Below are 15,119 nucleotides of genomic sequence, written 5' to 3' on the forward strand. Positions count from 1 at the left end.
AGAATACTGAAGAGAGGCAGTGGAGCAAGCTGGTATGAGGCACTGAAAAAAGTGTGCTCTCTATCTCCCTCTGCTGGTTGATGGACACAACCCATCTGTAATGGCTGCATCTGCTTGATGACAAGGAAATTACTGTTAAGTAAAGCTAAGATTATATGTAGTCTTTTAGCCAACATTTACATTCATTGTACAATCAAAATATCGTCATCTGAAGGCAAAAAAAAGTGTTGTATGTATGCTTGATGTAAAACAGTGAAAATGAGAAGTTCAATGTGCTTACTATAAATCAACACTTTTTTTTTTTACTACAGTAAATATCAAAACAACAAACTTGGCATCCAAGAAGATTTTACAACAATGTACTATAATATATGTCTCATTTCATACAAATACTGCATGTACAACAGTTTTGCTTTCAAGTGACAATATAGTTTTCAATATTTCATTGTTGAACAGATATTAGTATTTTATTTTATAGTCACTCTCCCCATTACGAAGACCTTGATCAGAACACCATGCAGATAATATACTTGTACATGTCAAGCAAGAATGTATTACAAACTGCTCACGAGTGTACTTTGTGGAGATTACTATTATTTTTGTAATTTAATTTTTATTCAGGGTTTTCTTCAGCAAACTAAACTACAGGTAGCATGACCATAATAAGACTTGCATACCTCATGAAAACTTGCAACATGTTGATAAGATGGGGGATGGGGGGGGAAATTTTTTTTCAATAAAAAGTTGAAGTTTCTACAGTTTATATTTAATTGTTGTACTGTGGCAGTAAATTGCACTACCTGGTTTTCATCTTGTCTGGACTACATTGTAAACATGCCAGTGTAGAGCGATAAATATTGTATGTTGTCTAATGAGAATTTTCAATAAAAGACTTCTTACAAATAAAAAAAAAAAAAAAAAAGAAAACTTGCAACATAGACTGGATCAATTAAATAAGCAAATGAAGAGTCTGGATTTTCAAGTTGCTCTTGTGCACTCATCACTATTAAGGAGAGTTTGCCAGTACACTAGAGAGCTTAGAAAATCAATTAAGATCCAAGAACTTGTACATTATAAATTTTTCTCTGAACTATCCGTTGTCTCCTGAGATTCTACGAGATTCTACTTCATAAATACTTTAGGGAGATAATGGCTTTGCCTAATGCTGATAACAAACTTACTAAGGGTATAGTATGTGCCTAATTAAAAGTTTAGTTTGCAAAGAGTGTGGCCCTGACCATTTGACTTCTTATGTTTTAACTGGGTTTTTAGAAGATTCCCAGGACACTACTGCCACCAGGCCACACTCCTTGTTTCCTTTGCAACACAGTTTGAAAAACTGGTGCTTTCAAGTCATACTTTAAGATTAAGGATTTTTTTTTAATGGATATAAAATACAAATTTTCCCAGATGTGAGGTTATCCTCCATAATTAAAAAAACTAGAGTTTTTACTTTGGGAGGTACCGTCTATTTGAAATTTCCTTATAAGTGTTTAATGATGTATCGGAGCAAGTAATATTTTTATAGATCAAACTCACTTGGAAATATTTTTAGCTGAACATTCAGTATTAAGGGGTCAATTGTACAGCATGGGAATTGGTAGTTAGGTTTGGGAATACTAGGGTCTATAGCACAACACTGCGTGAATTGTATGTTTTCCTAATTTCTGTATATTTTTTTCTCCTTTGGGGTTCTGAACTCTTCTCTTCATTAACACAGCTACATTTACTTATCTAGTATCTTGTTTTCCTCTTTTTGCTTTATTGCATTTTTTTTTTAATGTTTTAACCTAACTGCTGTGCAATGTATGCTTCTTTTCTTAACCTCTTACAAATGTTGCAGTACGGAAAATACTGTTTAATTGCCATTGCAGCATCCTGTTACAGGTTTATCTTTCTTTAACACAAAACTACCAAGGCTGCCATTGTAAATGTGAAAAGAACAACCAGTTTTAAATGCAATTTTAAGATAATTCATGGCCATTCAAAATACAACTTGATATTGGTTTCCATTTCCACTGAATGAAAAAAATATAAATGCAAGTCTTCAAACCTAGAATTCAAGGTCCACAACCCAGCCTGGTCTTAAGGATTTCCTAAATGAAAATGAATGAGATCTATTTGCATGCACTGCTTCTACTGCATAAAAATAGATCTCATACAAATTCATTGTGGAAATCATGAAAAACAGGCTGTGGTCAAGGACTGATTTTGAGCACCCCTGGTGTACTATATTTAGTTTACATGAACCCTAGCTTGCAATTATCAAAATGATGGTTAACAATGAATGTATTCAATCGCAACACCAACCTTTAAAATTTGGTCTTATCCTGGGATCATAGCTGACCAGCAGTCTGTTCAAAATGTTGCTAGTAGAGTTTGCAGGTACTCTTGCCAGATCCTCCGCAGATTGCTGGCTGTAAAACAGTTCATCAGTTACTAGTAGTAAGTTACTGCAGCAAACAAATTCCAAACATCCTGACATGAAACACAGAAACATGAAGACAGATAAAGAACATATGGCCTATCCAGTCTGCCCATCCATGCCATCTACTTTCCCTTTGACTTCCTTAGATATCCTATGTACTTATCCCAAGCTTTCTTGAGTTCAGATATAGTTTTTGTCTCCACCATCTCCACAAATTTCACCACTCTTTCCGTAAAGAAGTATTTTCCTCAGGTTTTTTCCGAGTCTGTCCCCTTTTCACCTTCATCCTATGCCCCCTCATACCAGAGCTTCCTTTCAACTGAGTCTCGCCTTCTGTGCATTTATGCCACATAGGTATTTTAAACGTGTCTATCACATCTCCCTTCTACCAAGCTCAGAGATCTTCGCTATTTTTCAAGTGAGAACCAGTATATATATTTTTTTAAAAACCTTCAAATATCAAAGCCAACACTATCACCAGACAAAGCAGCAGAAACAGTTAATCTCCACCATACATCTTGACCCCCATTCTCTTCAAAAAGGTTCATATCCCCCAATCACGCCCCCATCCCCAGTATTGAATCTCTCCCTATACTTTTTCTTGAAGCTTGATGGTAATTTTTCTTCCAGCACCACATACCTTGTAGTAAATTGAAACTGCAAGGTGCTCTCTGTCTTGTAAGACAAGCATGGGATTCTGGCTAACTCATACTCACTGAGAGCTACATGGTAGGGTTAATAAGCAGAATAACTGTTATGGAGGTTTACTAGTAGCAAATCTAAGAAAAAGGTAGGGGGAGACTGTATACTAAATAAAGAGGCAGGGAGCCACACTTAGAGTCAATGGGGGCACACACTGGTCCCTTTGACTGGCAAAGAAGAATGCTGATCTAGCTTTAAGTTCTGGAAGCAAAAAAAATAAAAATTTCTGAATCAAGAAAATTAGAGCCATTTGTGTGCTTTTATGCTACCTATACACTCCCAAGGCACTGGCTATGTTTATTATTATCATCATAATCAGTATAATTATTAGATTTGTCTGGTATCACTAGAGAATTTCAGCTTCACCGAGAAACTTAGCCACACTATTGATTTAGCCATCATCATCATTAGGTTTCATATCACACTTATGTAAATATCACTTAAGGATCTGCTGATCCAGACCAGACCTATACTAGTACATACAGGTAGAGAAATACTGGAGAATTCCAGGCTGCACCAGCCCTTATAACAGCAGTTGCACTGGAATAGTTCAGTATCTCTACCTCCACCTGACGTAGGGGGATTCAATCCATTTGTCTGGACTGGTCTAGCTGCATGAAAAGGAAACAGAGATTGTTTCTACTCCTTCTGTTATCATTTTTAGGGTAGTAGTGGCTGGAGGAGCCCATGAGTGAAATCTGCAAGTTTCTCAGAAGCCAAGGGCCTCCCCTTCCATTGAGAATTACACAAAGGCAGGGAGGTTTAAGGGGTTCCACCAGGGTTGAGGGTTACCTTTGCCTCTGCAGGGTTAAAGTCATTATAAAAGGGTGCCATACTGTCCAGAAGCATTTTATCTTTTTTTATAGTTGTACTATTGTCAACTGCAGGCTTTTTTTTTTTTTTGTACACATGATTGTTTGAGAATTGTCTTCTGAAGCTAAGGAGAGAAAATGGCCTCTTCACTGAGATACTGAAAGTATTGAGCACTACCAACTGGTAAGTTCTTGATCCCAGTCAAAAGTGCTAAACGAGGACCATGTTGGGTTCACTTCAATAAGGGTAAAGGGATATGGATTTGACATACCTCCTTTCTGTGGTACAATCAAGTTGTTTACATTTATTTTATATATAGGTACTTTTTTTTATACCTAGGGCAATGCAGGGTTAGGTGATTTGCTCAGGACCACAAGGAGTTGCAGTGGGAATCAAACCCAATTCCTCAGGTTCTCAGCCCACTGCCCTTAATCATTAGGCTACTCCTCCACTTGCTCGTGGCCAGCTCTATTGCTTATTTTTGTGTGGTGGTTCTCAAACTTGGGAGACTAGACCTCAACCCAGTTGATCAAAATGCACTTCCAGACTACTAAGCAAGCTTTTCCACCTAGCAGAATATTTGTGCTACTGCCCAAGAAAAGCTCATCACTCTGGTCCTCACACTAGGTCCCAGCCTCGAGCCCAAGATACCAGAAAAGCATTCAAAAATTATTTTCCAAAGCCTTGCAATGTATAGTCAGCTCCAGGTAGTGTGTAAATAGGTGCCCTCTGTATGCCAACTGAAGACGAATGTAAAGCTGTTGCAAAAATCTGAAATGGAGCTCACTCCATAGAACACTCTCAGCTAACTTAACTCTATACAAATTCATACACACAAAAAAAATCATCCTCATCAAAATCAATACCAAATAATTCTTCCATTTCTGAACTGTAGCTGAGACTGCATTCCCTTTTATTTCTTGAACCATTCTCTTCTATAAACCAGAAACCAACCCCACTTGGAGGGGTTTCTTCATAAGAATCCAGTCAAACAGGCCCTCACTTAATTCCTGCATGGAATCCCTTAACTGAGATTTCACATAATGCCTGGCTTGACGGTAACCAAAGAACTCTTTGGTTTCTAATTCATATTCCTTCTGCAGGAATATAAAACTTCTAATAGTTGAGCGCTCTGATTCAAGACGTTGACCTACTAAGGAAGCCACTGTCCATCCTTGAAAACTCCACTTAAGAGTGGACTAACACGGCTACCACACTCCCATACCTTGAAGAAAATCCCCATTCCCACACAAAAGAAGCTGAAGAGAAACTCAGGGAAGATTCTTATTTTATTACGCACCCAGGTCCAAGTCCAATGAGCACTGCATATTAAAATGTTCTGTGTCCTTCCCGTAAAGGGGTAGAAAACTATCATATGCAAAGCATAAAGTTGAATTCTTCCAACCAAGGACAACAGTAAGTCTTTCCATTTTACTAACTGCAGGATCAATCTATTTCAAGAAAGGGCCAGTATTTAAACTACATATTATTTCTAAGTCCCTTGGAATTCTTACCCTGCATCCACTATAAAGGAAAGGCCCCATCCCAAGCCCTTCTAACCCTCCGTGTGAGCTCCTGGTCTGCCTAGCGTGACTAACAGATCATCAGTAAATAAAGCGAATGCTACATACCTGTAGAAGGTATTCTCCGAGGACAGCAGGCTGATTGTTCTCACTGATGGGTTGATGTCCTCGGCAGCCCCCTCCATCGGAAAGTTTACTAGCAAAGGCCTTTGCTAGTCCTCGCGCGCCCATGCGCGGCCGTCTTCCCGCCCGAAACCAGCTCGAGCCGGCCAGTCCAGTATGTAGCAAGACAATACACTTCAAGGGAAGACTCAACTCCAAAGGGGAGGCGGGCGGGTTTGTGAGAACAATCAGCCTGCTGTCCTCGGAGAATACCTTCTACAGGTATGTAGCATTCGCTTTCTCCGAGGACAAGCAGGCTGCTTGTTCTCACTGATGGGGTATCCCTAGCCCCCAGGCTCACTCAAAACAACAACCAAGGTCAATTGGGCCTCGCAACGGCGAGGACATAACTGAGATTGACCTAAAAAATTTACCAACTAACTGAGAGTGGAGCCTGGAACAGAACAAACAGGGCCCTCGGGGGGTGGAGTTGGATCCTAAAGCCCAAACAGGTTCTGAAGAACTGACTGCCCGAACCGACTGTCGCGTCGGGTATCCTGCTGCAGGCAGTAATGAGATGTGAATGTGTGGACAGATGACCACGTCGCAGCTTTGCAAATTTCTTCAATGGAGGCTGACTTCAAGTGGGCTACCGACGCAGCCATGGCTCTAACATTATGAGCCATGACATGACCCTCAAGAGCCAGCCCCGCCTGGGCGTAAGTGAAGGAAATGCAATCTGCTAGCCAATTGGAAATGGTGCGTTTCCCTACAGCCACTCCCCTCCTATTGGGATCAAAAGAAACAAACAATTGGGCGGACTGTCTGTGGGGCTGTGTCCGCTCCAGATAGAAGGCCAATGCTCTCTTGCAGTCCAATGTGTGCAGCTGACGTTCAGCAGGGCAGGAATGAGGACGGGGAAAGAATGTTGGCAAGACAATTGACTGTTCAGATGGAACTCCGACACGACCTTTGGCAAGAACTTAGGGTGAGTGCGGAGGACTACTCTGTTATGATGAAATTTGGTGTAAGGGGCCTGGGCTACCAGGGCCTGAAGCTCACTGACTCTACGAGCTGAAGTAACTGCCACCAAGAAAATGACCTTCCAGGTCAAGTACTTCAGATGGCAGGAATTCAGTGGCTCGAAAGGAGGTTTCATCAGCTGGGTGAGAACGACATTGAGATCCCATGACACAGTAGGAGGCTTGACAGGGGGCTTTGACAAAAGCAAACCTCTCATGAAGCGAACAACTAAAGGCTGTCCTGAGATCGGCTTACCTTCCACACGGTAATGATATGCACTGATTGCACTAAGGTGAACCCTTACAGAGTTGGTCTTGAGACCAGACTCAGACAAGTGCAGAAGGTATTCAAGCAGGGTCTGTGTAGGACAAGAGCGAGGATCTAGGGCCTTGCTGTCACACCAGACGGCAAACCTCCTCCAATGGAAGAAGTAACTCCTCTTAGTGGAATCTTTCCTGGAAGCAAGCAAGATGCGGGAGACACCCTCTGACAGACCCAAAGAGGCAAAGTCTACGCCCTCAACATCCAGGCCGTGAGAGCCAGAGACTGGAGGTTGGGATGCAGAAGCGCCCCCTCGTCCTGTGTGATGAGGGTCGGAAAACACTCCAATCTCCACGGTTCTTCGGAGGATAACTCCAGAAGAAGGGGGAACCAGATCTGACGCGGCCAAAAAGGAGCAATCAGGATCATGGTGCCTCGGTCTTGCTTGAGTTTCAACAAAGTCTTCCCCACCAGAGGAATGGGAGGATAAGCATACAGCAGACCCTCCCCCCAATCCAGGAAAAAGGCATCCGATGCCAGTCTGCCGTGGGCCTGAAGTCTGGAACAGAACTGAGGGACTTTGTGGTTCACTCGAGATGCGAAGAGATCCACCAGGGGGGTGCCCCACACCTGGAAGATCTGTCGTACCACACGGGAATTGAGCGACCACTCGTGAGGTTGCATAATCCTGCTCAACCTGTCGGCCAGACTGTTGTTTACGCCTGCCAGATATGTGGCTTGGAGCACCATGCCTTGACGGCGAGCCCAGAGCCACATGCTGACGGCTTCCTGACACAGGGGGCGAGATCCGGTGCCCCCCTGCTTGTTGACATAGTACATGGCAACCTGGTTGTCTGTCTGAATTTGGATAATTTGGTGGGACAGCCGATCTCTGAAAGCCTTCAGAGCGTTCCAGATCGCTCGCAACTCCAGAAGATTGATCTGTAGATCGCGTTCGTGGAGGGACCAACTTCCTTGGGTGTGAAGCCCATCGACATGAGCTCCCCATCCCAGGAGAGACGCATCCGTGGTCAGCACTTTTTGTGGCTGAGGAATTTGGAAGGAACGTCCCAGAGTCAAATTGGACCAAATCGTCCACCAATACAGGGATTCGAGAAAACTCGTGGACAGGTGGATCACGTCCTCTAGACCCCCAGCGGCCTGATACCACTGGGAGGCTAGGGTCCATTGAGCAGATCTCATGTGAAGGCGGGCCATGGGAGTCACATGAACTGTGGAGGCCATGTGGCCCAGCAATCTCAACATCTGCCGAGCTGTGATCTGCTGGGACGCTCGCACCCGCGAGACGAGGGACAACAAGTTGTTGGCTCTCGCCTCTGGGAGATAGGCGCGAGCCGTCCGAGAATCCAGCAGGGCTCCTATGAATTCGAGTTTCTGCACTGGGAGAAGATGGGACTTTGGGTAATTTATCACAAACCCCAGTAGCTCCAGGAGGCGAATAGTCATCTGCATGGACTGCAGGGCTCCTGCCTCGGATGTGTTCTTCACCAGCCAATCGTCGAGATATGGGAACACGTGCACCCCCAGCCTGCGGAGTGCCGCTGCTACCACAGCTAGGCACTTTGTGAACACCCTGGGCGCAGAGGCGAGCCCAAAGGGTAGCACACAGTACTGGAAGTGGCGTGTGCCCAACTGAAATCGCAGATACTGTCTGTGAGCTGGCAGTATCGGGATGTGTGTGTAGGCATCCTTCAAGTCCAGAGAGCATAGCCAATCGTTTTGCTGAATCATGGGGAGAAGGGTGCCCAGGGAAAGCATCCTGAACTTTTCTTTTACGAGATATTTGTTCAGGGCCCTTAGATCTAGGATGGGACGCATCCCCCCTGTTTTCTTTTCCACAAGGAAGTACCTGGAATAGAATCCCAGCCCTTCTTGCCCGGATGGCACGGGCTCGACCGCATTGGCGCTGAGAAGGGCGGAGAGTTCCTCTGCAAGTACCCTCTTGTGTTGGAAGCTGTAAGACTGAGCTCCCGGTGGACAATTTGGAGGTTTTGAGGCCAAATTGAGGGTGTATCCTTGCCGGACTATTTGCAGAACCCACTGATCGGAGGTTATGAGAGGCCACCTTTGGTGAAAAGCTTTCAACCTCCCCCCGACCGGCAGGTCGTCCGGCACTGACACTTGGATGTCGGCTATGCTCTGCTGGAGCCAGTCAAAAGCTCGCCCCTTGCTTTTGCTGGGGAGCCGCGGGGCCTTGCTGAGGCGCACGCTGCTGACGAGAGCGAGCGCGCTGGGGCTTAGCCTGGGCCGCAGGCTGTCGGGAAGGAGGATTGTACCTACGCTTACCAGAAGCATAGGGACCAGTCTTCCTTCCCCCGAAAAATCTTCTACCTGTAGAGGTAGAGGCTGAAGGCTGCCGGCGGGAGAACTTGTCGAATGCAGTGTCCCGCTGGTGGAGAGACTCTACCACCTGCTCGACTTTTTCTCCAAAAATGTTGTCCGCACGGCAAGGCGAGTCCGCAATCCGCTGCTGGAGTCTATTCTCCAGGTCGGCGGCACGCAGCCATGAGAGCCTGCGCATCACCACACCTTGAGCAGCGGCCCTGGACGCAACATCAAAAGTGTCATAAACTCCTCTGGCCAGGAATTTTCTGCACGCCTTCAGCTGCCTGACCACCTCCTGAAAAGGTTTGGCTTGCTCAGGGGGAAGAGCATCAACCAAGCCCGCCAACTGCCGCACATTGTTCCGCATGTGTATGCTCGTGTAGAGCTGGTAAGACTGGATTTTGGCCACGAGCATAGAAGAATGGTAGGCCTTCCTCCCAAAGGAGTCTAAGGTTCTAGGGTCTTTGCCCGGGGGCGCCGAAGCATGCTCCCTAGAACTCTTAGCCTTCTTTAGGGCCAAATCCACAACTCCAGAGTCATGAGGCAACTGAGTGCGCATCAGCTCTGGGTCCCCATGGATCCGGTACTGGGACTCAATCTTCTTGGGAATGTGGGGATTACTTAGTGGCTTGGTCCAGTTCGCAAGCAATGTCTTTTTTAGGACATGGTGCAAGGGAACAGTGGACGTTTCCTTAGGTGGAGAAGGATAGTCCAGGAGCTCAAACATTTCAGCCCTGGGCTCGTCCTCCACAACCACCGGGAAGGGGATGGCCGTAGACATCTCCCGGACAAAGGAAGCGAAAGACAGACTCTCAGGAGGAGAAAGCTGTCTTTCCGGAGAGGGAGTGGGATCAGAAGGAAGACCCTCAGACTCCTCGTCAGAGAAATATCTGGGGTCCTCTTCTTCCTCCCACGAGGCCTCACCCTCGGTGTCAGACACAAGTTCACGAACCTGTGTCTGCAACCTCGCCCTGCTCGACTCGGTGGAACCCCGTCCACGGTGGGGGCGTCGAGAGGTAGACTCCCTCGCCCGCATCGGCGAAGCTCCCTCCGCCGACGTAGTCGGGGAGCCTTCCTGGGAGGTGGCCGCGGTCGCCGGGGACCTCAACCTGGGCGATGGGCCAGCCGGCGCCACGCTCGACGGTACCGGAGGCGCAAGCACCGCCGGTACCGGAGGGGTAGGGCGCAACAGCTCTCCCAGAATCTCTGGGAGAACGGCCCGGAGGCTCTCGTTTAGAGCGGCTGCAGAGAAAGGCTGAGAGGTCGATGCAGGCGTCGACGTCAGAACCTGTTCCGGGCGAGGAGGCTGTTCCGGGCTGTCCAGAGTGGAGCGCATCGACACCTCCTGAACAGAGGGTGAGCGGTCCTCTCGGTGCCGATGCCTGCTGGGTGCCGAATCCCTCGGCGACCCAGAGCTCTCGGTACCGACATGGGGAGGAGACCGGTGTCGATGCTTCTTCGACTTCTTCCGAAGCATGTCACCGGAGCTCCCCGGCACCGACGAGGAGGACGTAGAATCCATCCGTCGCTTCCTCGGGGCCGAGACCGAAGAAGGTTGATCCCGGGGGGGCTGTGCCGCAGGAGCCCTCAGGGTAGGAGGAGACCCACCCGAAGGCTCACCGCCACCAGCAGGGGAATGGACAGCCCTCACCTGCACTCCCGACGATGCACCTCCGTCCGACGACATCAGCAGACGAAGTCTCGGTACCACCGACGTCGATGCAGTCGCCCGATGCCTCGGCGCCGATGCAGAGGTTCGATGCCTCGATGCAGTCGATGAAGCGGCAGCCAAGGAAGATGGTCCGGACGCTGACGACGTCGATGCACTCGATGCCTCCGGTGCCGATGCCGACGAAGAGCCCGAGAACAAAACGTTCCACTGGGCTAATCTCGCTACCTGAGTCCACCTTTGTAACAGGGAACACAGACTGCAGTTCTGAGGGCGGTGCTGGGCCCCTAGACACTGAAGACACGCAGAGTGCCTATCAGTGAGCGAGATTACCCGGGCGCACTGGGTGCACTTCTTGAAGCCGCTGGAAGGCTTCGATGTCATGGGCGGAAAAATCACGCCGGCGAAATCAAAAGCCGAAATGGCGAAAATTGAAGCACCAAAATTTAGAGGGAGAAAAATCTCGACCGAGGCCAAAAGAGGCCTACCCCAACAACGAAAGAAAACTTACGGGGCAAAAACTGAGAAATACGGGAAGGGCAGAAAACCCGAAAGGGTCTTCCGGAACACTACCGGAGCGCTTCCCGAACTTTTTCAAGGAAAAACAGCAAAAAAACACGTCGAAAAGGACGCGCGAGGTCGACTCTCTGGGGCACGAACGGCGTAACACGACCGTACCGAGCGCGGACGAAAGAAGACTGGCCGGCTCGAGCCGGTTTCGGGCGGGAAGACGGCCGCGCATGCGCGGTGCGCATGGGCGCGCGAGGACTAGCAAAGGCCTTTGCTAGTAAACTTTCCGATGGAGGGGGCTGCCGAGGACGTCAACCCATCAGTGAGAACAAGCAGCCTGCTTGTCCTCGGAGAAATTTCCTTAAGTGTTTCACTCCAATTATTAACTCAAATTTAATCATATTATGATCTCTATTGTTAAGCAGATCCAACAACATTACTTTGCGTACTTAAGTCCTGCATACCATTAAGGACTAGATCTAGCATAGTTCCCTCTTATTAGTTCCTGAAAAAGCAACTTCATGAAGCAGTCATTTACTTCATCTAGGAAATTAACCTTCCTAGCACTTCCTTGCATGACATTTATCCAATCAACATTGGGGTAACTGAAATCACAACCAACAGAAAAAGGGACAGTGAACAAAACATTACTGAAAGATTAATAAAAGATTGCTCCAAATATACCAATGAAATGGAAACCCTGGCACCACAAACTAAAACACTTAAAATAGTGAAGAAAAAAACTCAAGTGAAAAAAGTCAGCCGTTCCAAAACAGGATACCAGCTGGCTTTATTTCCATCACCAGAAAAAAAAAAAAAATCTCCACTCTTGCCATGTCATTTAAGATGGAATTATGTCTTACCTTGATAAGTTCCTTTCCTTTAGTCCAGGGGTAGGCAACTCAAGTCCTCGAGAGCTGCAGGCAGGTCAGGTTTTCAGGATATCAACAATGAATATGCAGGAGATAGATTGCAAGCACTGCCTCCATGGTATGCAAATTTATCTCCTGCATATTCATTGTGGATATCCTGAAAACCTGACCTGCCTGCGGCTCTCGAGGACCAGAGTTGCCTACCCCTGCTTTAGTCAGTTACACCGTTCTGAACAAGTGGGTGTTAACCCTACTACCAGAAGATGGAAGTAGAGAAAAAAATTCTCTTTCCAGTGATCTCACTGGTATAAGGTCTGGTACTCTATGCATCTGTTAAAGCAGCAGAAAGTCCCTTCATAACACAAACCCATGATCCATCAACCACTGTAGCTTGCAATGATTATTAAGTGAGCATACCACCACATCATGGCACTCGTTACCATGTTATTTAGAAGATTTTTTTTTTTTAGATTAAAAACGAAGAAGCAGAGCACCCGTGAGCCTGGACCCCAGAACAATGTAACTAACTAAAGGAAAGGAAATTATCTAAACAAGACATAATTTCACCTTCCTTAGCGTCAGCCGCATAGTTCTGAACAAGAGGGATGTACCCAAGCAGATTCACTGGGACGAGGAAGAAAGGCCTCCGAATGACTGCTCTGCCAAAATCCACATGGGCTCTGGCTAGCACCACCAATTTGTAATGCTTCACAAAGGAATATAATGACACATTAGCACCCTGCGATGACCACATCATCACCCTGCAAATATCTTCCGGAGAAAACTGCCGAGGCCTCCACCCAGGAAGCTGTCTGAGCCCGAGTCAAGTGAGCCCTCAATCTTGAAGTCACATGTCTATTCCTATAGATTTAAGGTTATCAATAGAAATCAAACAAAATAAAACATGGAAAAGAAAATAAGATGATACCTTTTTTATTGGACATAACTTAATACATTTCTTGATTAGCTTTCGAAGGTCTCCCTTCTTCCTCAGATCGGAAATAAGCAAATGTGCTAGCTGACAGTGTATGTAAGTGAAAACATTCAAGCATTACTATGACAGTCTGACAGGGTGGGAGGATGGGGGTGGGTAGGAGATATGCATGGGGACATCAAAGCATATCATTGATATTCTAACAGGATGGGTGTGGATAGGTGAGGGGAGGGTGATCAACAGAGACATACAGCTTTATGGTTTATAATGGGCTAGGAACCCCAGATCCTTGTTAAGTCCTTTCTGTTGGATGTTAAAATATTCAATCATTCTGACTTCAAAGGTCTTACGCTCTTGTATGGTTTTAAAGTTACCTTTCAGGATTCTCACTGTGAAGCCACTGGTACAGTGTCCTGGTCCTGTAAAATGTTGACCAACAGGCGTGGGAACCCTACTGGCACCAGTATTGTTCATGTGATGTCTATGTAAATTGAATCTTGTCTTAAGCATCTGGCCTGTTTCTCCAATATAGCATCCTTCGTTACATTTTTTACACTGAATGATATATACCACATTGGAAGATGAGCAAGTGAAAGATCCCTTTATGTTGAATATCTTTCCTTTGTGGATGACTTTGGGGTCCTGTGAAATATTTTGGCATAGTTTGCAACTGGATAAATTACAGGGAAGTGTGCCCTTCTGTTCCTTTTCAGTCTGTGATGGAAGTTTACTTCTGATTAGCTTGTGTTTTAAGTTGGGTGGCTGTCGGAAGGCCAGTACTAACACGGACTAACACAGACTAACACGGCTACCACACTCCTCTACTTAAGATGGAAGATACCGCATACAGCCGCATGAAAAAGCAAATGAACAAACTTTTGAAAAAAGAAACAAAAGTGAACAGTCATCTTTACTTTCTGACAATCTGCAAGAAGAATGGCATCATTCCCAAAGGATTGAGGATCAAAAATCCTTTGGCTACTACTTACAATTCTGACTATGCAGAGAAACTCTGCAAACGCACTAGTCAGAAACTATGAAATGAAAGTATACATCAACTCTACAAGAAAAAAAGAATAATACAAACCCAAAGGGATGTAATCATGAGGAACATGGAGGAATTACATCGACACCTTGTGAACCAACTTAAAGAGGACCTACATAACATCCAAGGAGAAAAACAATACATTGCTATCCGCAAAAAGGAAATAAAGCTATATTCTCTTCTTCAAAATCAAAGAATAGCTACAGCTCTGTAGAACCAACATCCCCAGACAGCTTGGAGACACTTGGATACACATCTGAGGCATGTGAAAATCAGAGCCCAAACAAACCAGGGAATACTGATCACACCTTTACAGATGCAAACCAAATGGGGATAATAAACCTCTCGAACCATCAATTATCACAGCATGAGGTCTCGGTGCTATCCAAAGGGCTCTCATTCTGCCCATCTAGGGAACTAGATGAAATCCAACTATACTCATACCTAGAAGAATTCTTTAGAAAAATGCGCCTTAAAACACATTTCTATAATAAAGGGACACCAAACAGACCGGAATACAGTCTTAAACAAAAGAACATTTATTTCACCCCACAGAAGGGACAAAACTACAAGCTGGATAATTACATAGAAAGTTTCAGACATAGGGTGAAATCCCAACTTTCCAACAAACAAAAGAGAATCCTGTACAATCTTACCCCACCAGAAAGAGCGACCATAAGAACCCTACAAACTAACGAACGCATTATCATCAAACCCGCAGACAAAGGAGGCGCAGTGGTAATTATGGACATACAAAAATACATTGAAGAGGGGCACAGACAGCTCTCAGACAATAAATACTACAGGAAACTAACTGAGGACCCCACACAGGATTACACAAAACAGCTGAAAGACCTTATCAAAACATTTCCTACACAAGCGCAACCTCGC

The 15,119-nt window shown here is 45.8% G+C and overlaps 1 long non-coding RNA gene across 2 annotated transcripts in view; it reads right to left on the bottom strand.

The window, feature by feature from the left end:
- Positions 1 to 15,119, bottom strand: part of LOC115462682 — a 74,554-nt gene that overhangs the window by 23,438 nt on the left and 35,997 nt on the right. For both annotated transcript variants that reach the window (XR_003940918.1, XR_003940919.1), the window contains exon 3: positions 2,311 to 2,417. This is a non-coding gene — a long non-coding RNA (uncharacterized LOC115462682). The remainder of the gene's footprint in view (positions 1 to 2,310; positions 2,418 to 15,119) is intronic.

The sequence above is a fragment of the Microcaecilia unicolor genome, chromosome 2 (assembly GCF_901765095.1).
Source record: "Microcaecilia unicolor chromosome 2, aMicUni1.1, whole genome shotgun sequence".
Lineage (NCBI taxonomy): Eukaryota > Metazoa > Chordata > Amphibia > Gymnophiona > Siphonopidae > Microcaecilia > Microcaecilia unicolor.